Raw genomic sequence first — 25,771 nt, 5'->3', positions numbered from 1 at the left:
TTCCCATGAATATAAAATAATACTTTTGAAGCCAACTTCTTTTGAGACAGGGTCTTACTATGCTGCCCAGGCTAGTCTTGAACTTCCAAGTTCAAGCTATCCTTCTGCCTCAACCTTCTGAGTAGCTGGGACTACAGGCAAGTGCCATTGTCCCTGGTTCAAGTCAATTTTAAGAATTTTAGGAATTCTCTACTATGCAGCCATAAAAAAAGGATGAGTTCATGTTCTTTGCAGGAACATGGATGAAGCTGGAAACCATCATTCTCAGCAAACTAACACAGGAACAGAAAACCAAACCCCGCATGTTCTCACTCATAGGCAGGAGTTGAACAATGAGAACACATGGACACAGGGAGGGGAACATCACACACCGAGTCTTTCTGGGGATGCAGGGCAAGGGGAGGGAAAGTATTAAGACAAATGCCTAATGCCTACAGGGCTTAAAACCTAGATGACAGGTGGATAGGTGCAGCAAACCATGGCACATGTATACCTATGTAACAAACCTGCATGTTCTGCACATGTATCCCAGAGCTTAAAGAAAAATAAAAAATTTAGAAAAGGGAAAAGAAGAATTTTAAGAATTTTCACTGAAGAATTTCTCAAATCCCTGAATGCAGTTAAGAATTTGAAGAACGCCCTTCTGCATTGTCATACCAAGCCAGCTCCTGTGCCTGGAATTGGGCCACAGCCCCCCTAACTTTGCCCACCACCACTTGACCATGGATCCCAGCCAAGTGAGCAAGCCTAGGGCCTTCATGAAAATGTGTAAGCAGGATCCCAGTGTTCTGCACACTATGGAAATGCACTTCCTGAGGGAATGGGTGGAGAGAATGGGGGGTAAAGTACCACCTGATATTCGGAAAGCTAAATCAGAAGAAACTATCAAGGAAGGAAAAACTGATAGCAAGAAAGCAGAAGAAAACATAAAGACAGATGAACCATTGTATGAGGAAACTGATCTAGAAATTGGTAATGAAAGTATGATTGAGCAAGACACTAACGCCCCTCAAGAAATGGGAGATGAAAATGCAGAGAAAACAGAGGAGATGATGGATCAGCAAATGGTAAAAAAGTGGTTGCCACTGAAACCATAAATGACAATGAACTGCAAAAAGCCATTGGCTTATTCACAGATGCCAGCAAGCTGAATCCTCACCCGGCCATTTTGTGTGCCAAGAGAGCCAGTGTCTTCATCAAATTACAGAAGCCCAATGCTGCCATTCAAGACTATGACAGAGCCATTGAGATAAATACTGATTCAGCTCAGCCTTACAAGTGGTGAGAAAACACACACAGACCCTGGGTCTTTGGGAAAAAGCAACCCATGCTCTCACCCTTGCCTGGAAATTGGATTATGATGAAGATGCTAACACAACGCTGAACGTTCAAACCTAGGGCCTAGAAAATTATAGAACATTGGAGAAAGTATGAACAAAAGCATGAAAAGCAAGAGATCAAAGAAAGAATAGAAAGGGTTAAGAAGGCTCTCCAGAAGTGCATGAGAATACCCAGAGGGAGAAAGAAGCCAGAAGATGATCTGGAACTCAGTGTGGCTCTTTTCCAAGTGGCTTTCCTGGGAGAATGGCTGGTAATTTTCTCAGAGAAATGTCTGGAATGGGAGGGGACATGACTGGAATGGCAGGAATGCCTGGACTCAAAATTCTTAGCGATCCAGAGGTTCTCACAGCCATGCAGGGTTCAGAAGTTATGGTGGCCTTCCAGGATGTGGCCCAGAACCTAGAAAATATGTCAAAATGCCAGAGCAAATCAAAAGTTGTAAATTTCATCAGTAAATTGCCAGCCAGACTGGGAGGTCAAGCATAATACCCTTTTGATAAATAAAGCCCTTGCTAAAGGAAAACCAACCTAGATCACCTAATGGATGTTGCAATAATGCAAACCAGTGTACCTCTGACCTTATCAAGACAGCTGTGGTGCTTTGAAGATAATCCCTACATCTCTATCCCAAAGGCAACTAAAGCATTTTGCAGTGGTTTGCCATTAGAGTATTTATGTAGATAATGTTTTCCTAGTAGGAATTACAAACTTTAAACACTTTTAAACCTTAAAAATATTTAAAACAAGTTAAAAGAGTCTGTTAATTCTTACATTTCTTTTCTACTAATCATTTTAGATTTTTTCCTTTCAGTTCTTGGGCAAGAAAGATAAGTATGGAAGATTATTGCTGAAATTTGAGTGAAAAAAAAAGTTTATTAGTGCAAAGCAAACAGAAAAAAGAATTTAAAGAAAGATAGTGAGATGCATTCCTTTGCTAATTTTGTTTCCAAAATTTGAAGTTCTTGTCTCAGTCAACTCCCTTTCTCATTTTCTTCAGCAACTGTTGCTAAACTTCAAGCATCTCCTTCAAGCCATCAAGTAAATTCCTGACACTCACTTTCAGGCCATGTCATCCCCTATCTCTCTTTGATATATGAGTGTGCAAGCAATCTCATCTTTAAAAAAATAAAAACAAAAAACCTCTTGACCCCACTTTCCCCACTATCACCTTTATCTCTCTTTGCCTTTGTAGTAACACCACCTAAAGGCTTGTCTCCCTTGTGTGTCCAACTTCTCCTTGTCATTCTCTCTTGAGCCCACTCTCAGGCTCTCACCACCATTACTCCACCAGTGGCCTCCATGGTGCTAAATCCAGTGATCCATTCTCTGTCATCATCTTAGTCTATCAGTATTTGACAGACAGAACTGTCTCCTCTCTGAAATGTGTTCTTTATTTGGCTTCCAGAACAAAGCATTCTCCTGGTTTTCCTCCTTTCTCTCTGGTTCTTCTCATTCTCCTTTCCAGGATTCCCCTCATTTCCCCTGCCACATATAACATTAGAGAATACCAGAACCCACCGTGCTATACTCTCTCCCTGGTCATCTCGGCCATTCTCATGGCTTCAAATATCATCTGTAAGCCTGTAACTCCCAAATATGAAATCCAGACTCATTTTGAGTTACTTAATTGACATCTCTATGTGGATGTCTGATTAGCATCTGAAACTTGAGAACAAAACTGGACTCTCAGATCTACTCCACCTTAAGCCTGCTCCTCTCAGTCTTACTCATTTCAATACATGGCAGCTACAGCCTCCTAGATGCTCAGACCAAAAACTTTGACAGTATCCTTAACTACTCACTTTTTTTTAACACCCCACACATGATGCAGAAGTATATCTTGTCAGTATTTCAAAATCTATCCAGCATCTAATCACTTCTTACCCTCCTCCATCCTGGTGCAAGCCATCCTGAAATTTTGTCTGTTATTAATGCAGAACTGTCTTAATCGGTCTCTCCGTCTTCACCCTTGTCCCTACAAACCATTCTCAATACACCAGCCAGAATTAGATGGTTAAAACTCAAGTTAGATCATGTCACACCTCTGTTTAAAACCACCCAACGACTTAACCGAGTAAAAGCCAAAGTTCTTAGAATTTCCTGCAAGCCTTATGTGATCTAGCCTCCTATTACCTCTGCATTTCATCTCCTACTGCACTCTCCCTCATCCACTCTATTCTGCACACACTGGCCTCCTCTCAATGCCCTAACCCTGTCAGAGACACTGCCTGCTTCACTCTTTGCTCTTGCTATTTCCTTTGCCTGGAAAGCTCTTCCCCGAAAGATCATCATAGCTCCCTCACTTACTTCCTTCATAACACTATTCAAATGTCACTTTCAAGACTTCCTTACTCACCATAGTTAAATTGCATTTCCCCAACACACACACCAACACCACACACACACACACACACACACACGAGTCTCCCTCCTCTGCTTTATTTCCCCTTAGCACTTTTCATCTAACATAGTTTAATTATTATCTAGTCTATTGTTTTTCTCCTCTTGTTTATGGTGAACCCTATGACAGCAAGGATTTTGGCCTATCCTTTACTAATGTATTCTTAACACCTAGATGAATGGCAGGCATATCGCAGACACTCAATAAATACTTGTTAGTAAATAAATAAATCCACTTTTCATCCTCACCTCTTGTGCTCTACACTCAAAGGATGAAATGTTGAGTCCTGTTCGAGGGCTCTCTGTCCTGAGCTGTTGGAACCCTTTTCTTCCAATCAGTCATCTCCTGTCTCTACAATAGATCCAACATCTCTTTCTCTGGTGGCTACTTCTCAGATCTCTCCTATCCTCCAAAAGATAATAAAAGTAAAATTTAAAAAGACTTGCTGTCCTCTCCTTCTCATAGAAATTTCTGTAAAACCACAGTCACAGTCCCCACGTCTTCACCCTCACTCACTCAATAGCCCTATGCAACCTGACTTAACCCTTTACCACCCTACTCAAACTCCTTTTACTGAAATTCCCAGAAATCTCCCAAATGCCAGATCCAATGGATATTTTTCAACCATGTTATTGTTGCTCTTTACTGTTAGAAAAAAAAAAAGATCTAAAAAATGAAGACACATAAAATGTTCAAGAAATAGAGGATAAAACAACATAAATATGTCAATTATCCCCAAAATTAAGCTACAAATTCAATAAATTACAATCAAAATTCGAAAAAGGATGTGTGTGTGTGTGTGTGTGTGTGTGTGTATGCACATGTATATAACTAAACAATCTGATTCTAAAATTCATATAGAAGAGCAAGGGATCAAAAATAGCATTGACACTATTGGAGATGAATATAAGTCCAGATATCAAGATGTATTATACAGTGATAGTAATTAAGACATATAGTATTGATACACAGAAGACAACAATCAATATAACAGAAAAAGGAAACCAGAAACACACCCATACACAGATGGAAATTTAATATTTGACTAGAGGTAAGCATTTCAAATCTATAGGAAAACAATGGGACTAATCAATAAATGGTGATAGGACAACTGAAAAAATAGAAATTAAATGAAATTAAATCCTTATTTCACACCATACACAAACATCAATTACAGGTGAATTAAAGAACTAAATATGAAATATCAAAAAATTTAAATAAGATATTGATTAATATCTTTATGCCCAAAGGTAAGGAAGAATTTCTCAAGATGTCAAAAGCACAACCATAAAAGAAAAAAAAGACAAATATAACTACATTAAAATTTAAAATGTCTGCACAACAACAACAAAAAAAACCTAAATTTTTTTAAAATAAGCAACAAGCTGGGAAAAGATATTCATATTGCAAAATACCAATATAGGATTAATATCCAGAGTTTAGAAAGAACACCTACAAGCCATTAACGAAAAGACAACCAATCCCGCTGAAAAATTGACAAAAGGTATGAACAGGTAATTCACAGAAAAGGAATATCTAAATGGCTGGCAAATATATGAAAAGATAATTCATTTTACTAGTTATAAGGAATATAATTATTTATATTTAGTTAAATTAAATTAAAAATAATGAGATAATATTTCTGACCCATAGGATTAGAAAATATTAAAATATTAGAATACTACAGTGTCAAGGGTTGGAATGGAAATACATTTCTGATAGGACTCTAAATTAGTACAACTACTTTGGAGAGCAATTTAAATATCCAGTTAAAGTTAAATGTCTGTAAACCCTACAACCAAACAACTCTACCACAAGTAATACACAAGGAGATGTACACAAGAATATCCATAGCAGTATTATATTATATTATATTAATGATATGTTATATTAGCAGCAAAAGAAATTTTAACCTAAATAACCACCATCAGAATTCATAAGTAAATTGAGTTATATTTATTAAATGGAACTATACAGTGGTTTAAATGATTGAGCTAGAGCTATATGCACTGATGTAAATAAATCTCCAAATTTAAGGATTAGAAAACAGTCATTAAAAAATATGCAGTATGTCACCACTAAAAAACAATATCCTATATTTTAAGAGTATATATATATATAGTAAAATGTGTGCACATATAAAAATCTATATGAGCATGATAAGTTCAGAATAGTAATTACTTTTCGCAGGAAGGGAGGAAACGGGTTTAGAGAATCATACACTGAAAGTGTTTGCTGCCTGTAATATTTTGTTTTTAAAAATCTGAATCAAATATGTAAAATGTTAAATATGACAAACCCAGTGGTAGGTATGGCTTTTGGTTATATTGTTCTCTTTATTGTTCTGTATAAAATAGTTTATAATAAGTTAGCCTTATTTCAGGAATGTTTAGCATGAGAAAATGTTACTATAATTCATTATATAAATAGGTCAAATGACACACATTATATAGTTTAATAAAATTCAGCACTCTCCTAAGATACTCTTCTTTGTTGTTCTTCTATATATTTCGTGTGTGTGTGTGTGTGTGTGTGTGTGTGTGCGTGTGTGTGCACGTGTGTCTGTAAACATTTTGCTTTATAATGTTTGCCACATTGCAACTGCCTGTTCACTGTTAGCACATGTGCACACATGCGCGGGCACACACGCGCGCGCGCGCGCGCACACACACACACACACACACACACACACACACACACATAGTGGACTGTCAGCTCTGTAAGGGCAGGCACAAGGGCCAGGCTACCATTGCATCCTCATTGGCTAGTACATGCCGAGCATAAAGGATCAAACTTGATAAATATAAATTGACATAATCTTATAAAAAGCAATAAATACATACACTAAAATGATACCAGGTTAACATTTGGGTGATTGTATTATGGTGACATTGGGCAAGTTACTTAACCTTACTTTTCAACAATTTCCTGATCTGTGAAAAAAACAGACTTTGCCTCTGAAGTCTTGTGAGGATTAAATGAGATAATGTATGTAATGTTCTTAGAAGAGTGCTAGCAGACAGATGTTCAATAATGAAAAGCTATTATTCACATTTTTCTAATGTTTCTATAGTTATCACTTTTATCATTAAAAGAGATTTAGAGATAATAAAATTAACAATAATAATAATTATGTTTAAAATACATATACATATATAAGGGCTCACCTTTCAAGAATTTCTCTGCCTCTTTTTTAGAAATATTTATATGTGTTAACTGGAGAGCATCAACAGCTTCTGAAGTATCAAACACTCCTTTAAAGGAAGAAAGAAAATAAGGATCAACTGGAAAGTTTGAAAAGACACAGAAGCAAATACTATTTCGTGCATTACTGTAACACTCCATAAAACATCAACGCTTGAATTATTTATTCCATTTTGCAAGATATAAACTAGAGACTGGAGAGCCCATATGATATTTCTTGTATAAATAAATAATACCAACAATATACAAGAAATAACATATTTCTTGTAAATAATACCCTCCAATGTTGCTCAAACCAATTATTCTTGCCTCTTTCCTTTCCCTCACCTTGCACATCTAATCACCAAATGTGACATACTATATGCCTAAATGTCTCTCAGCTATCTCCCAAATCATTTATTCCATTCACCACTGTCCTATTTTAACTCCAATGCCAATATATGCTCCACACAAATCTGATGGCATTACACTCCCTACAGAAAGCTCCTCAGTAGTTTCCCACCTCATTACCCTTTAGGGTCAAGCCCACAAATTTTCCCAGACATCATAATCTTGCCTGTACCTGCTTGGAAGGCCAAGTCTCTGACTATGCTTCCTTTTGCTCTCAGTTGTTCACTTATCTCATGTAAACTATACATACTGCCATAAATTATAAGTACTCTAGTTTTAGAGTAAAATTTCTAACACTAAAGCAGAATATTTGAGTATCAGAACTTTAAAGAACTTTAGAGATTAATTAGTCTGCCCTTCATTTAAGAGTCATACATTTATTCAGTCACTCAGTAAATGTGTAAGATACTGTTCAAAATGCTTGGGAAACAGAAATGAATCAACAATAGTTCCTCTCCTTAAGAAGCTAACAGGCTAATAACAAAGACAGACATGTACACAAATACATAAGCAAATAACTGTAATAATGTGAGAAAATGCTAAAGCCACAATGATGGAAAATTTTCAAGGTTCAGTGGGGAACAAAGATGTAAATGGTAAGCTTTGAAGAAAAGACAGGAATGAGGGAAATCTTCATAGAAGAGGTGACTCAAGTTGAATATTAAAAAATCTAATAGCAAAAAGTGAACAGACAAAGGGACAGTAGGTATGAGGGATGTGACAGAGATCACCAGCTATCTACCAAAATTTCTTTTTACCTTCTTTGGGCACACAGCTAGATTACATTTCTCAGTCACCCTTGTAGTTAAGCAGGGTTGTGTGAACACGACCTCTCCAATGAAATATGAGTGAAGGTTATATGCACCACTCTGGGCCTGACCAATAAATCTTTCCACACATATTATTTCATGTGTGGAAATTTTCGCTTTCACCAGCTGAATGCAGATGATGAGAACCTTGAACATTAGAGAACCAGAGAGGGAAGGGGCAGAGATCTTCAAGTAGCTGCAAGTTGGAGAACTGCCCACAAAACTCAACACCCACCAAGAAATCATGAAGGGCCTCGTATACAAGGCTGAGGGACTTAGACTTTTCCCACTGACACTCTCAAGCTCCTGAATAATTTGAGGCAGGGACATGAAAGAATCAGATGTTCCTTTCAGTAGTGTCATATGGTAGCAGTGTGGAAGAAGGAAGCACAAGAAGTAAAAACAGGAACACTGTTTATAAAACTTAAAATAACTAGGCGAGAGAGATGGTGGAAGCCTGGGCTTACCAGAAGCAGTGGGACATAGAGAGGAAGGGACTTATGTACAATATATTAAGGAATTACACATGATAGACTGGATGGTGGAGTGAGGAAAAAGGAAAAGTCTAGAATGACTGGGTGGTGGGACATTTCACCAAGATTATGAGCACAGAGAGAAGTGGAGAGACCCAGAAGCTGGAGATAATTATCAATTTGTGAGTCACTCATGCTAACATGATAGTTGAAGCCTTAAAAAGTAATCTTTCAGACAACTGAAGAGTAAGAAAAGTCAAGAAAGAGGGCATAGATCTAGCTCATCTTGACTGCAAAGAAGTAGGAGAATATGTAGATAAGAGGCCAGGGTCAAGGGAGGATCACTGTTATTAGAGAGGGCATGTTTAAAAATACAGGTTAAAAAAAGGGAATCTGAAGGTTGGGCATAGTGGCTCACATCTGTAATCCCAGTACTTTTGGAGGCCCAAGGCCAGAGGATCACTTGAGGCCAGGAATTCTAGACCAGCAAGACCAACATAGTGAAACTGCATCTCTACTAAAAATACAAAAAATAAACTGGGCATGGTGGCAGATGCCCATAATCCCAACTACTCAGGAGGCTGAGGCAGGAAAATCACTTGAGCCTGGGAGGTGGAGGTTTCAGTGAGCCAAGATCATGCCATTGAACTGGAGCCTGGGTGACAGAGCAAGACTCTGTCTCAAAATAAAAAGGAAAAATGTGGGTGGCAGGGTGGGTTGGGGGGAGCTGTACTGCTCCCCCCTGCTTTAAAGGATATGAAAGGACATGAAGTTGATAATGTCAGCAGAAAAACCAACCTTGAAGAGAAGAAACAAGTCATTCCCTGGGACTAAAGGAAAGAAAATAATCTTATGTGTAAATAAAGGTAAGATCATAACTTTATTAAATTTATTGAAGTTTAATAATTACCTTAAGCTCAGTAAACGATTATAAGCTTTATTTATTTATTTGCTTTTTCATCATCAAAACAATCCTATGAAGTAAGCACTGTTATTATCCTCATTTTACAGCTGAGCAAACTTTACAAGAGGGCCAGAAATTCAAGGAGTTCATGCTGGCTCACTCCAATGTATTCAGTCAAGTGGCATGTTCATCTACTAGAAGGGAGGAGCAAGAAACACTAGGGCTTGTGGCTGAGATAAACCAGTTTCTCAGCCTCAATACTATTGACATTTGGGCCCAGATAATTCTTTGTTGTCCTGTACATTGTTGCATGTTTAGCAGCATCCCTACATACTCACTACATGCTGGTATCACATGCATACACACCCACTGCCATGACCATCAAAAATGTCGCAAATGCCAAATGTCCCTGAGGGGCAAAATCATCCCTGACTGAGAACCACTGGGACAGATGTACAGAAGATGATGCACAGCGTGTACAGATAGACAGCATGATGAAGCAGAGGACCTAGCTCTTTACTGAGAAGAGAAATGAAATAAGATTCTGGGACTACATTTGGAAGAAAAGCATAATGTCACAAAGTTTGTTTTCTGATTCTGTATAAGGCAAAGTGAGTGAAGCAAAAAGCCTTGTATACACATAATCCAGTGAAATCAATGCATATTTTATGTAATTAAGACTGGCACCTGTGGTTGGTTAGGCCTCAGCAACAAATCATCAACGTCCATAACAAAAGTGTGATATCTGCAGTATGTGGTTATCCTCCCATTTTCTGTGGCATGCACTTCATAAATCCCAAGAAGTATGGGTTTAATGATAAATGTCACTATGCTAACTGCATGTTTTTCTGGACTCAGATCTTTACCTTCACATCCATCATTTAATTCAAGCATGCCAGATAGAGACTGACAAAATATTAAGTATCATTTGTTTTCTCTTACTGAATTTAATTCCATCTCTTCACAAGAAAAAGATTACAAAAACTGGTGTCCCCAGTCCCTTTTCAAATACACTTATACCCACAACTACACTCCCATGCTGCTGCCAGACCTTACAGTCTCTCGGAGAAGATTAAAGTAAAACAAAGACTGAAACAAAGACTGACTTTTTTCTCAACCCTGATGGGTCAACTGGTTAAATGTACAGCTGTGGAATTGAGGCTTCTCCCAAAATACAAGAGTAATTATTTATATGGTCATTTGTTAAGCTCAGTGACAATTCTATACCATAGAGAATAGTATAGTATAGCGTAGCATAGTATAGTATAGTATAGTATAGTAATTTCTATAGTGTCAAGTTAAACGGAAAACGTGGTTGTAATTAATGTGTGGGAATCAGAACACTATTCTCTGTATCAGACAAATGGCAAAAGCACGCACAGGAAAGCCAAGCACTTGCCCTGAGGCTGGAGCCTTCTAAAGCAAGCTCCTGTGCAAGCAGGCCTCGTTTCCCAAGCTATGGGACACCCTTGGAGAGAACTCCAGGTGAGCCTTCACCGGCACCAAGGAGACCCTTGGAATTCCCAAGAGCTAACCGAATTTGGACACAGCCCACTGGAAATTGATTCACTGCAGAACAGGAGGGTTATTAACTTTGCAGTAATGCAACAGGCCTTTTGCATTTTCGATTGAGGGCACCACCTAGGCAATATGGTAAAGTTTTATTATTTCTCTGTAGCAGCTCACTAATAGAAAACCAACATGAGGAAAGCCTTCCAAAATAGGGGTAATTTCAGTGAAGCAGTGCCATGGAAAATCATCTGAGTACCAAGGGGAGCTTGGAAAGGGCTGAGGGGTCTTCTCCACTCCACCTGCGGCCCAGGTGCCCTGGGCCCATCTTCTCCTCCTGGCCCAGAGGGATGCCCAAGCCTTCCATTCCTTTCTGTAGCTCACCGATGTCCACTATCCTACCCCCTTGGTGGTTCAGCTTCTGGAAGAGATCTTCAAAAAGACAGAGTCGTATTCCTGGACGGCTAAGGTAGGCAGCAGGAAGCCCCACCGGGTTACAAGGCACCAGGGAGCCTGGACATGAGGGAAAGCTGCAGCCAGTGGGTGCCGGGTTCGCCGGGGCCTCCTGCCTGTGGCTGTGCTCCTCCGTGGCTGGCAAAGCAACTACCCAGGGAACGCACCCAGTGGGAGGCTCTGGGTTCCAAGACACAGGCTAGGGCCCTCGTTGGGAATCTGCTTCTGCCAGTCTTGGGTAGGAATCATCCTTTTTTGGACCCTGGTTAATGTTTGTCCATACATCCCCAGACAGCACAGTGTTAATTCAAATTATAAACTGGCAGACGGTAGTCTCATGGCTACGGATTTTTAGGAGATTTTTTTTTTCAGTTGTGCTCAGGTTAATGTAGATAAGCCTCCATGTGGTCTTCCTGGGCCAGCTCCAGCTCCCTTCCTCTTACTGGGCCAAGGCTTCATCACCTGTCCCCGTGAGGTTACTGAAACCCAAACCCCTTCATAACCAAAGGAGAAAACATGACTTCTTTTTATAATTATAAAAGAGGGAAAATAAGCTTTCTAATAACTAATATGAGTTGATACTGCATGTGTGTATAAGCTGTAAATATATGCACACAAATTGAGGTTATATGAACAAAGAAATTTGGAGCCCATTGCTCTTGTGTAATGGGAGTGATCACTTGGTTACTGGGCTAGATGAAAGATTTGGTGAGAATTTCAGGAGTCTATAAGCAGCAGCAGCCAAGGGCAGCCACCAGAAGCACTGCTCAAATCAAGGAACAGACCAGTCACAGATCTGTGCTTGATACCAGCACGGACAGCAAGGAACCAGCTAATGCCAACCTGTGCACTTTAAGCGTCCACTTCTTGAGCGGTTTTCCCCAATGCCACAAAGTCAGAAATCACATCCCTCCCCTAAACACCCCGATGCTCTCTTATGGAGAGAATTAGTGAGCAAAAACTTTTTATCAGAGAGGAAGTAACGATTATTGAGCTAATTCAGTTACCAGTCTAAGCTTTAAAACAGTTATTTAACTTCTTTTTTTTTTTTTTACCATTATCCAACAGATGGGGCTCAGGATAAAGATCAGTTTGGGCAAATAAGGTGAAATTTTCTGCAAATATCTGAATTTTAGAATGCACTGAGATTTAGAAGGCTTTCTCCTATTATTATTATTCTGGGCTCATGTTTCAAATCCTCTCCCTGTGAACAGATATTGCTCAATATTTCCTTATGATCTCTACTAATGTTGGGGCAAGAAGACTGAAGGTGAAAGCCAACACTTAAGGGTGGCAGAGCAGAAAAGTAGAAAGCTCTTGAGAGCATCACTGAGCCAAATTCTGGAACCAGGCTCCACTGGGTTTCTTTGGACAGGAGATAAATTCAACCTATTACTTAAGCCACTTTTTATTGAGTATTCTGTCACTTGCAGCTGAAAATATCATCATAGAAGAATTATAACTCATAGAATAATTATAAGCTGTGTGTAAGTTTGCTATGAGAACATAACGGGGAACCTAATATATAGGGGAGTAAGGGAAAGCCTCTCTAAAACTTAGGTTATAGTTAAGCTAAGACCTGAAATTTGTATATACAAATTTGCAAGTCATTGGTATAGTTAAACCTTTTAAAGCTATAGGAAAGAAAGTCACTTAAAAAGTAGAGGGCCAGGCACAGTGGCTCATGCCTATAATCTTATCGCTTTGGGAGGCCGAGGTAGAAGGATCCCTTGAGCCCAAGAGTTGACCGGCCTAGCCAACATAGTAAAACAAAAACTTTTTAATTTTCAAATTGCCTCTACAAAAAAAATTTTTTTAATTAGCCAGGTGTGGTGGCACACCTATAGTACCAGCTACTGGGGAGGCTAAGGCAGGATGATCGCTTGAGCCTGAGAGGTCGAGGCTGCAGTGAGCCATGCTCATGCCACTATATTCAAGCCTGAGTGACAGAGTGTAAAGGAGAAGAGGACCCTACAGCATGCTCTGAAAAATTCTAAAATGTAGATGTCAGATTGAAGCAAAAAAGTCAGCATAGTATAGTGGTTAAGAACTCAGTCAGCCCAAATTCAAGCTGCTTGGACTGAAATCACCTTGGGCAACTTACACAAATTATCTGAGCTTCAGTTTCCTTATTGGTACCAGTTCTGTTGGAACACTCTGTTATAAGGATTAACTAGAAAAAATACTTAACACAGGGCCTGACACATGAAAAGCATTTCATAAATCATAGTTATTGTTATTTTTATCAAAAGAGACTGAGAAGTTGCCTTTAATGAGGTAGGAAAAACAGGAAAGTATATTATTAAACCATGAGATGAGGCTGTTATTAGAACCAGAGAGCTTCTCAAAATGCCAAGTGCTACTCAAAGATTATGATGAAAACCTAGGATTGAAAAATGTCTTTTAGATTGGCAAGAAATCCATGTTTTCGGTGAATTGGTGGGGCAGAAATCAGATTGGGGAGAGCTAAAGACCAAATAAATCCCTACCTCATACTGTGCATAAGAATAAATTCCAGGTGAAGACATAAATGTAAAGTGCAAAACCTTAAAAGACATTATGAAGAAAATCTGGGAGAATGAACACCTTTGTGATCTCAGTGTAGAAAATGTGTTTGACATTAAAAAGCATAAACTAGCACATGATGAGCAGCTGCAGCACTAGAAAGATGGCAGAGCAAGAGCAAAGAAAAATCCCTTTGGTGCCAGAAAGTCTACTGAAAAAGAGGAAGATTTATCAAGTCCTCAAAACCACTCAGGAAAAGAATTCACTTTTACCAAAAAAAAAAAAAAAAAAAAAAAAGGGGGTGGTGGGGGGAGAAAAGGGCTCAGGTATAAGCAACTGGAATCGTTCCTACATGGTTTCTGGAGGCAGAAACACAACAAGGTGCCTCTCAGATGACTAGAAGTGAAACCTCATGCCTTGGAATTGCCAGATACATTCCTTGGCCTTTGTTGTACATATCCAAAGGATTAATAGCATGAGTTTACTGGTGCAGAGAACCACTGCAAGAAGAAAATGGTTCACCTAAAGAAAATTTTTAGTGGTGTCTTTGTAAGTCACCCCCAGAACCTAAAACTGCCGCATATATTGGAACCTTATATGACCGGGGGGTTTTCAAATCTGAAGCCCCTCTTGAACTCATCTTGAAACATGGACAAGGCAAGGTCAGGAATAAGACTATCTCTCCGTTAGACAACACCGTGATTGAGAAGCACCTGAAGAAGTTTGGTGTCATTTGCTTAGAAGACCTCATTCATGAAATTGCCTTCCCAGGGAAGTTTTTCCAGGAGATCTCCTGGTTCTTGCACCCTTTCCAGCTCCTGGTGGCCCATCACACTACTGAGAATAGAGTGGACTTCTTCAAGGAGATGGGCTCACCTGGCTTTCGGAGTGAATGCATCCATCAGCTCACCCACCAACTGAACTAAACCCAGAATACCTGAATACATGGTACATTGGAAGCATGTATTTCTGGTTTTTTGAATTGTTATCAAAAATAACAATTGGAATTGTACCTTGAGGGAAGAGTATTTCCTGCTTTATCTTCAAAAACTGGAAGAGAAGAGTCAATGAAAAGACAGCAAGTTATGTTCATGGCAGGCACCACTCATCACAGTCCAGTTCCAGGGAAACATTCCAGTGTTTCCTACATTGGCTCCCACCTCCTCTGAAATAACCACATACCATGAAAGGAGTCCTGCTTTGTCACATCTTCTATCCTGGGGTTTAATGTTGGCAAATGAAAAAGGCAAGCATTTGCACAAGGCACCCTAAGTCTCCTGCAGCAGTGGACCAAGCCCAAGGACATAATTGAATCTGGGGGTTCCTAGGGCCTTATTTTGAAAAGACTTGAAATACTATTAGGAAGAAGGGTGAAAAACAAGTGGTCAGTTGTCTCTCTTGTGAGTCTATGTTCCAACTTTTCACTGACGTCTTTGAGAGCCCTCAGACTTGGTTGGCTCTAAGTATATCTGCTGGCTTTTGTATCCTAGCCCGCAACTAGCTTAGTTTTTTCCTCTAAAAGCTCAGGATTTGAGAATGAAGGACCCCTTCACCAGAAAAACATGTATGTACTCAAAATTTTGCTTGCAATTTTAGGATGTTTAGACCCTTCTCCTCAGGGACCTATGCACCTTCTGTGAAGAAGTCCTGCTCTCATCAGGATTGGTCATTCAGGCCCTAGTCTTGCTTGTCTCTGGTTCCATGTTTTGTGGAAGACCAAAGCTTACCAAGATAGCTTTCTTCCCTTCATGGTGGCAGATTGTCTTGCCCCCTGCACCTGGGAAATGTCCACTATATCTTCCCTTGGGCTTCGGGATAGAATTTCCTGGTTTCTCTGACGATCAGCACTCTCCTTAAAACCCAGATCAAAAAGGAATGAACCATTTTCTTGGTTTGGCATGGATTAAAATTAGTGGTGTTTGGCTTTTTGGGCCCCAGGCAGGCAGGTTAATTAATATTCCCTTGCATACTCTAGTCTCCGGTAGCTGATAGTAGTAGTAGATAGCAGACCAGCAACTGGCTTCTGGGGATTTTAATCCTGAAAACAGGATCTGACACTATTGTGTTTTTCATCAGTGTCAACCCCTAAGTGGGCCTTCCCACTACTCTCTTCATTTTGTTGCCTTCACTTGCCATCTAAGCAATTGGTGAGGATGTGCCAGGCCTAGGTCACACTTGGAAACATACTTGACCATGTATTCCCTGGTCCTTTCAGGTCAGTTTTATTGACATTTTGACTCATGGGGCCCTCAAACATAGCTGGGAAATTGAGTTAGAAGTATAACGGTGCCTTAAAATGTGTCAGTCTATGAGTAATTAATTAGGTTGGTTTGGCTCCAGAGGTAATCTGCCAAGAAGAGATGCTATAGATGTTACTCTTACACTGTAATTAAACATTGTGCAATCAGATTACTTTAAAATGATGTATCACAAAGTCATGGGAAGAAAGCAGTTGTGAGTATGGAGACTCAGGGCTTACATCCCATCTCTGTCTTATACTAAATATGGGGACAGTGTTTCCACTCTTTGTCTGTAAAATGGGAGCTAATATCCTCTAGCCTATCTGTCTCAAATAATAGGTAAAAGGATTAAGCAAAACAAGAGTTTGTAATTTATAATTCTATGCAAATAAAAGATATTATTACTTAAAAACATAAATCTTCAAGCTTGCAATCCAGTCTTTGGAGAAAAAAATCATAAACCATAAAATACAAATTTGGTAAAATTGAAAACATCTCTGCATCAAAATACATCAAGAAAAAGATGAAAAATAAAAGCCACAGAATAAAAACACAAACCTAACAACTAACAAAAGATAGTATTCGGAGTATATAAGGAATTCTATCACTCAATAAGAAAAAGACAAATGACGTAATGAATAGGCGAAAATTATGAACAGGAACTCCATAGGACCTATAACTTATAGATGTTTCTATATTGTCACAGTCCTCACCTCACTGGTCCTCATTTCTTTCCTTACTCTCACTTAGATTCCATTAAACATCATCTCAACCAATACATTACATATCCCTTTACTTCTGTTGCCTCTTTTATTCTTATTCATTTGGCAAAACCATAGCCTTGAGTAAATCCCTGCAACTTCACCTCTATGGCTGACTGCCGCTATAAGCACACTTCTTGCAATACAGCTGAAAAACGGGTACAAATTCGGTTAACAGTTTGCAGATATGATGGCAGAAAGATGAAGAGGGCCAATAAAATGGCTTCCATGTCTTCAGTGAAGAATGAAGCACTGCGGTAAAAGTGAGGATGTAAGGATGTCAGGGAGAGAGGATCAGAAAGACAGGATGGGAGGAGAAGAGATCTGAAGAAGGAACAGCATCATTTTGATGGAGACTGGGAGACTATGTTACCAGAGAAACTGAGTAAGATTTTTGGGCACTATGAGTACCAATTTGTGATCAGAATTTTTTAGGATATTAATTTGTGAAATCTGCAGTGCATCAAGTAGCTCACAACTGAGCACACTGATCTTATGTAGCTTTGGTGGACCATTACATACATCAGCACCTTCTGTCAGACTATACCAGCAGCCTCCACTCTGCAATGTCATGCAGTTATTTGAGTCTACTCTCCCAGAGGCTCTGTACTTACCTATTCCTTTTAGTGTACAGAGTTTATGCATTATGGAGCTGAACAACAGAGAGAGCCAGGATCCTGATGACTATGGAAACTTCATGTCACCCTGGACTACATAGGTTTATGTGTGACAGAAATAAACTCAGATCAGACCTTAAGCCAATGGTATTTCAGGTTTTCTCCACCACCGGCAGCTGATCGTAACTCTAACCAACAAAAAGCCCCAGTTAATAATGTGCAACCATTCAGAATAGCAGATAACCAGAAAAATGCCCATGTTAAACCACAGTAAAAATGACTATCAATAGAAACTGTTAATTATACTGAAGTCAAAATAGCTAGCATTTATAAAATCAAGAGATTAGAAATATCTGTTTTACCAACTTTTATAAATCCACATAGTAATGATATTTATGAAATAAAGAACTTTATAAAAATGATAAATGAAGACAGCAATAATTGTGCAAATTGCCTCAACATTTCATTTAGCCAGTATTTTTTGAGTATATACACAGTGCTATATGCAGTATGTTGGCTGCTAAGGATATAAATATAAAATAGTCTCTAACTTTCACTGAGGAGCTAACAGAGACATAAACAGATAACTTTCTTTCTGTTTATTTTCAATATGAATTTTTATTTATGAACAGATGTTATAGATTTAGTAAATGTACAAGAAATATTTTTTTAGCCTTGGAAAAGACACCAGCTTTGGTGGGGAAAAAGGCTAAATGTAATTTGGTTCACTGATCAGTAGAGGGTGATAGAACATCAAAATGACAGCTTAAACATGCCTTTGGACCATGTTGTAAGCATTTTTCTATAAACAGTTCATTCAGTTAATATTTTTCCATAAACTCAGTGACATATTTAGCTATGAATGTAAAAGTACATAGGAAATTCTAAATAAAATGCATTCGTGATCTGCAAAAGCAAAGTGAAAAAATTAGCAATTTTCACTTATTCCTGTTTTATTATTCTTTTTTACCTTTTTTTCCTCCATGTTACAATATCAGGAAAGCTCATCAACCAAGGAAATACACTGCATCAGCTTTTTCTCATAAGTGTTACAAATACAGTTTGTTTTATTGGTATCTTTCCATGTTAATGGTCATGTTAATGAAAGTCAATGTGATAGATGCATGGCAACAACTATGGCTGTTGACAAAAAAATGATAAAAATCTTTATATCTGTGGGTAGCATCTTTTTGAGGCATGAAATTTGATAGCCTTTATTTTTGTCAGTTCTTTTGACAGTAATATGTCATACATAGTATCCACATGATAAAACTCTTTAAAATGCAACTACAGCAAAGCATTTTACATTAAGCCATAGTGTATTTTCTACAGAAGGAGAAAGTGGATTTTCTTCATCAGAATATATTTTGTTTAAAATTATTGTGAAAGTGCCTCTCGTTTATATTATTATAGGCAATTAACTTTTCCTTTTCAAGGGTGTGAACTGGCAGTTATTTGTGGAGCACACACTAGGGGCTCAATTTATGTGTGCACAGAGAAAGGGGTTTTTGAGACTTTGAGTTAGGCTAGTATACTGTATTAGTTTCCTAGTACTGACTTAACAAATTTTAGAAACTGGGTGGCTTAAAACAATAGGAATTTAATGTCTCACAGTTCAGGGAGCCAGAAGACTGAAATCAGGGTGTTGGCAGGGTTGGCTCCTTCCAGAGGTGTTAAGTGAGAATCTGTTCCCTGATTCTTTCCTGGTTGCCAGCAATCCTTGGCATGCCTTGGCTTGTAGCTGCATCACTTTAGTCTCTATCTTCATCATACATGGCATTCTGTGTGTGTCTGTGTCTTTTATATATGTATACTTTAAGTTCTGGGATACATGTGCAGAACGTGCAAGTTTGTTACATGTTCCATGGTGGTTTGCTGCACCCATCAACCTATCATGTAGGTGTTAAGCCCCACACGCATTAGGTATTTCTCTTAATGCTATTCCTCCCCTTCCTCCCTACCCCCCAACAGGCCCCAGTGTGTGATGTTCCCCTCCCTGTGCCCATGTGTTCTCATTGTTCAACTCCCACTTATGAGTGAGAACATGCAGTGTTTGGTTTTCTGTTCCTGTGTTAGTTGAGAATTATGGTTTCCAGCTTCATCCATGTCCCTGCAAAGGACATGAACTCCTTCTTTTTTATGGCTGCATAGTATTCCATGGTGTATATGTGCCACATTTTCTTTATCCAGTCTTATCATCGATGGGCATTTGGGTTGGTTCCAAGTCTTTGCTATTGTAAATAGTGCTTCAATAAACATACATGTGCATATGTCTTTACAGTAGAATGATTTATAATTCTTTGGATATATACCCAGTAATGGGATTGCTAGGTCAAATGGTATTTCTGGTTCTGGATCCTTGAGGAATTGCCACATTGTCTTCCACATGGTTGAACTAATTTATACTCCCACCAACAGTGTAAAATCGTTCCTATTTCTCCACATTCTCTCCAGCGTCTGTTGTTTCCTGACTTTTTAATGATCGCCATTCTAACTGGCATGAGATGGTATCTCATTGTGGTTTTGATCTGCATTTCTCCAATGACCAGGGCCTGCTGCTTTTCTGTCAGAGATGCCCTGCCCAGAGAGGACGAATCTAGAGGGGTAGTCTGACTACAATGGTTTTGCCACACTGTGGTGGGCTCTGCCCAGCCTAAACTTCCTGGCGGCTTTGTTTACACTGTGAAAGGAAAATCACCTACTCAAGCCTCGTAATGGCAGATGCATTTTCCCCCACCAAGCTGCAGCATCCCAGGTCAACTTCAGACTACTGTGCTGGCAGCGAGAATTTCCAGCCAGTGAATCTTACCTTGCTGGGCTCCATGGGGTGGGATCTGCTGAACTAGACCACTTGGCTCCCTGGCTTCAGCCCCCTTTTCAGGGGAGTGAACAGCTCGGTCTCACTGGGGTTCCAGACACCACTGGGATACGGAAAAAAAACTCCTGCAGCTAGTTAGGTGTCTGCTCAAACAGCTGCCCAGTTTTGTGCTTGAAACCCAGGGCCCTGGTGGTGTAGGTACCTGAGGGAATCTCCTATTCTGCGGGTTGCAAAAACCGTGGGAAAAGCACAGTATCTGGACCAGATAGTACCATCCCTCACAGAACAGTCCATCACAGCTTCTGTTGAACAGGGGAGGGAGTTTCCGACCCCTTGCACTTCCCAGGTGAGGCCGACGCCTTTCCCTGCTTCTGCTGACCCTCCACGAGCAGTTAGACAGTGCTGCACCCACTGTCTAACCTGTCCCAATGGGCTGCACCAGGTACCTCAGTTGGAAATGCAGAAGTCGCCGGCCTTCTGCATTGGTCTTGCTGGGAGCTGCAGATCGGAGGAGCTGTTCCTATTCGACCATCTTGCCCAGAAACCCGTCTGTGTCTTTACATAGCCTTCTTGTAAGAATACCAGTCTTTAGATTTAGGGCCTACTCTAACCTAATATGACCTCATCTTAATGAATTATTTCATTAGGTCTGCAAAGACCCTATTTCCAAATAAGTTCACATTCTGAGGTTCCAGATTAATATGAATCTGAGGGGACATTATTCAACCCAGTACAAATATAGTAATGCTATTTAGTATGTCTTCAAATAAGTTTTAAAAGGGAAGAAAATTCCCTTATGGAAATATAATATGGATACTAAATATGTTATATTTAGAATAGACACATCCCAAAGTACATTCAGCTGAGTATTTTATTTTACATTATTTTGATATTTATGTGTTTATACCTTGCCTTGTTCTATGAGGGTTTGGGGGTGTCTTATGATAAAAACATTTAGTTTATAATATGCACAACATAAAATGTATGCTGTTTATTATCAATAATGTATAGTTTTTATTAACACTATGAAATTAGAGATTCAGTAATAAATGAAGATATAGTAAAATCCTTACTGTATGTGCAGTCCAAAAAGCTTAATCACATAAAATCAATGGCTACATTAATGCAAAGTTAAAAAAAAAAAATAGGCCAGGCTCAGTGGCTCACACGTGTAAGCTCAGCACTTTGGGAGGTGGTAGCAGGAGGATCACGAGGTCAAGAGTTCAAGACCAGCCTGGCCAACATAGTGAAACCCTGTTTCACTACTAAAAATACAAAATCAGCTGGGTATGGTGGTGGGCGCCTGTAATCTCAGCTACTCAGGAGGCTGAGGCAGGAGATTTGAACCTGGGAGGTGAAGGTTGCAGGGAGGCGGAGGTTGCAGTGAGCTGAGATCACACCACTGCACTCCAGCCTGGGCAACAGAGCTAGACTTCATCTCAAAAAAAAAAAAAAAAAAAAAACTTCTCAATTACGGTTAATGTGTGTTTTATTTGTTTTCATTTATGTATAAGAAATGGACCAATCATTACAAAATACGTAGCATACACTGAGTTGAGAAAGCCCCAAATAATCACAAAGTAGTCACTTCTGACTCCACCCCGCAGAAGATAATATCTTTAGCTGGTCTTCATTTGAGAATTGCACCCAGGTAAAGATTGGGAGCCAATTGCCAGTTGAATTCCATCTGAATTTACATTACCTCAGAGACATTCTCACAGTTTTAACATAGTTAAGACCAGAGAATGCTAAAATACAGATGATAAGAGGAAATACAGTCTGTTGCACAATTCTCATTATCAGAAAGGAAAGAATACATCAGCTCCTTCAGAAAAGCCAAGTTTTGCTATGAGTTATTCAAAAATGTATTGCTGAGTGATGAAGGGAGTAGACAACGTCCTTTTAAAATCACTAAAGTAATTGTAAAGTCAGCTTTATAAGGCTGCTTCTTATCAATTGTTTTGTTAAAGTGGAGGCCTTAATGCTAAAACACAACTCAGCCAAGGCAGTTATGAGAAGGGCCAAAATAACACAAGCCATTGATTCCAACTTATTTCAAGCACACAAGTTAAAATAACTGGAGTGTAACTAAAACAAATACCCTTCAAACTCACCTTCCCACCTAGCCTTTTATTAAGTATGGTATAGAAGACTCTACCCACCTGTGCTCACTGATGAGCACACAGAAAGCTAATATTCTAAGCTGCTAAATTTATACATGCTTTAAAAACAAGTGAACTGACAGATAAACTACATATTTCTTTAAATTTTACATTTGGGGTACATGTTCCAGTTTGTCACATAAATATATTATGTAGTGGTAAGGTTTGGGTTTCTAATGAACTCATCACCAGTAGTGAACATTGTACCCAACAGGTAATCTCTGACCCCTCATCCTTCTCCCATTCACCCCTTTTTTGGAGTCCTCAGTATCTGTTATTTCCATCTTTATGTCCATGTGTTCCCATTGTTTAGTTCCCACTTACAAGTGAGAACACACATAATTTGATTTTCTGTTTCTGAGTTATTTCACTTATGGCCTCCAGCTCCAACCATATTGCTGCAGAGGACATGATTTTATTAATTTTTATGGCTGTATAGTATTCTATAATACATATATATATATTTATGTTCTATGAGATATATATGCATGTGTGTGTACATATATGTGTGTGTGTGTGTGTGTGTGTGTGTGTGTCTGTGTGACATTTTCTTCACCCAATCAACCATTGATGTACACTTAGGGTTGAATCTATGACTTCCCTATTGCAAATAGCCCTGTGATAAACATACGAGTGCATGTCTTTTTGATCCAAAAATTTCTTTTCCTTTGGGTAGATTCCCTGTAATTGCTCAGTTGAATGATAGTTCTATGTTTAGCTCTTTGAGAAATCTCTATACTGTTTTCCACAGGAGCTGTACTAATTTTTACTCCCATCAATAGCGTATAAGCATTCCCTTTTCTCTGTATCCTTGCCAACAACTATTATTTTTTTACTTTTTAATGATAGCCATTCTGACTGATGTTACATGGCTTCTCATTGTCATTTACCCTGCATTTCTCTGATAATTAATGATGTTGAGCATTTTTTCATATTTGTTTCATTTGTTGGCTACTTGTATTTTGAGAAATGTCTGTTCTTGTCCTTTGCCCACTTTTTTATGGGGTTGTTTTTTCCTTCTTGATTCATTTGAGTTCCTTATAGATTCTGGATATCAGTCCTTTGTTGAATGCATAGTAAGTAAATATTTTCTCCCTGTATTAGTCTGTTCTCACACTGCTACAAAGAACTGCATGAGACTGGGTAATTTATAAAGGAAGCAGGTTCAATTGACTCACAGTTCCACATGGCTGGGAAGACCTCAGGAAACTTATAATCATGGTGGATGGGCAAGCAAACATGTCCTTCTTCACAAGGCAGTACAAGAGAGAAGTGTGGAGTGAAGAAGGAAGAGGCCCTTATAAAACCATCAGATCTTGTGAGAACTAACTCACGATCATGAGAACAGCATGGAAGAAACCACCCCCATGATTCATCACCTCCCACCTGATTCCTCCCTCAACACCTGGGGATTATGGGGGTTATAATTTGAGATGAGATTTAGGTGGAAACACAGAGCCAAATCATATCACTCCCATTCTGTAAGTTGTCTTAGTTTATTCTGTTGTTTCTTTTGCTATGCAGAAGCTCATTCATTTAACTATTTGTCTATTTTTGTTTTCATTTTATTTGGTTTTGAGTTCTTAGTCATAAATTCTTTGCCTAAGCCAATATCCAGAAGAGGCTTTTCCTAAGTTTTCTTCTGGATTTTTGTAGTTTCAGGTCTTACTTTTAAGACTTTAATCCATCTTGAGTTAATTTTTGTATATAGTGAGAGATGGGGTCCAGTTTGATTCTTCTGCATGTGGTTAGTCAGTTTTCCTAGACCAATTTATTGAATAGGAAATCCTTTCTCCACTGTTTATTTCCATCAACTTTGTTCAAGATCAGATAGTTGTAGCTATATGGCTTTATTTCTGGGTTGTCTTTTCTGTTCCATTGATCTATGTGTCTATTTTTGCACCAGTACCATGCTGTTTTGGTTACTATAGCCTAGTAGTACAGTTTGAAGTCAGGTAATGTGATGTCTCTGGCTTTGTGCTTTTTGTTTAGAATACTTTTGTTATGTGGGCTCTTTTTTGGTTCCATATGAATTTTAGAATTGTTTAGAAAAGTTACATTTCTCAGACAATGAGATAAAAATGCAGCCTGGGCAACATAGTGAGATCCTGCCTCTACAAAAGAAACACGAAGTCCCTAGCCTGTCAAAATAGAACTCTAGACAATGGTTGAGAAGAATCAGAAATGCTAAAAATGGATGCCAGTGCCCCAATTAAAGCTCTCTCTACGCTTGTACTTTGTAACCCCATCCCTCCCTAAAACTAAAACTAAAAGGCTCCAGCATTCTAACCCTAATATGAACACGACCAGTGGATAAGTCTGTTTTCAAAAGCAATGGCTATAACTGAGTGACAAAAATGTGTGTTCCTCATTCCTTACTATGATGCTTCTTCTGGGAGGTGACTTCCAAGCCACTATATTATCCAGACTCTCTTGCATTCCAATGTAGTCATTTAGCTACATAGGATATAAGTAGAAGTGATATGTATCACTTCCAGGCCAGGGCTTTTAACAAAGTAGGTTACCTTTGCACTTTCTTATTTACTCTTCTGCCAGCCAGAGGCAGAAGGCCTAAAGATATGCTAAGTAGTGCTAGGGGAAAGAACCTAGGTCTCTGAATCACCACATGCAAGAAGCCACCTGCTGATCAGGCATTGGACCACAATACAGGCGAGAAACAAACATCTATTATCTAAAGCCATTGAAATTTGTATAACTAGCATTATCACAATCACTTATCTGCCCCCACCTGGGCCTGCCACCCATGTACACAGAGATCCCACTACTGGCAGATATCCCATGGGAAAACAGACTTATATATATCACAGTAAGAAACTCCTAAAAGCTACTTAGAAGGCTTATTCTGAAATATAATGGACAAGAAAGATCACAAGAAAGAAAACAAGCAGCATAAAAGAGAAAGACCGAGATAAATAGTATTCATCCTGAGAAAAGAAAAGAACACAGGTTATCTATGGAATAGAAAAAAAATTAAATATTTAATTAATATTCTCAGAGACATTTGAAAGATACTGCTTCCATGAAACTATGAATGGATACTCCTACATCGTATCCTAACTTCACACACACAAACCAAAATAAAAATCCAAAAGAAGGAAGAGTTCTTAGAAATTAAGCATATGATCGCTGACATTTTAAAAATCAGAAGGGTTGGCCGGGCACG

General features: G+C 38.9%; 1 long non-coding RNA gene and 1 pseudogene across 1 annotated transcript in view; one reads left to right on the top strand and one right to left on the bottom strand.

Annotated features, from left to right (window-relative positions):
* Positions 1 to 338: 338 nt before the first annotated feature.
* LOC116531196 lies at positions 339 to 1,867 on the top strand (annotated as a pseudogene).
* Positions 1,868 to 20,422: 18,555 nt separating this feature from the next.
* The window catches only part of LOC116531195, a 28,386-nt gene continuing 23,037 nt past the window's right edge, over positions 20,423 to 25,771 (bottom strand). The window contains exon 4 of the long non-coding RNA XR_004260310.1: positions 20,423 to 20,528. This is a non-coding gene — a long non-coding RNA (uncharacterized LOC116531195). The remainder of the gene's footprint in view (positions 20,529 to 25,771) is intronic.

This window comes from Sapajus apella, unplaced genomic scaffold (genome assembly GCF_009761245.1).
Source record: "Sapajus apella isolate SASKATOON/1434 unplaced genomic scaffold, GSC_monkey_1.0 scaffold69, whole genome shotgun sequence".
In the NCBI taxonomy this organism is placed as follows: Eukaryota; Metazoa; Chordata; class Mammalia; order Primates; family Cebidae; genus Sapajus; species Sapajus apella.
This window is presented reverse-complemented; position numbering and strand designations above follow the sequence as displayed.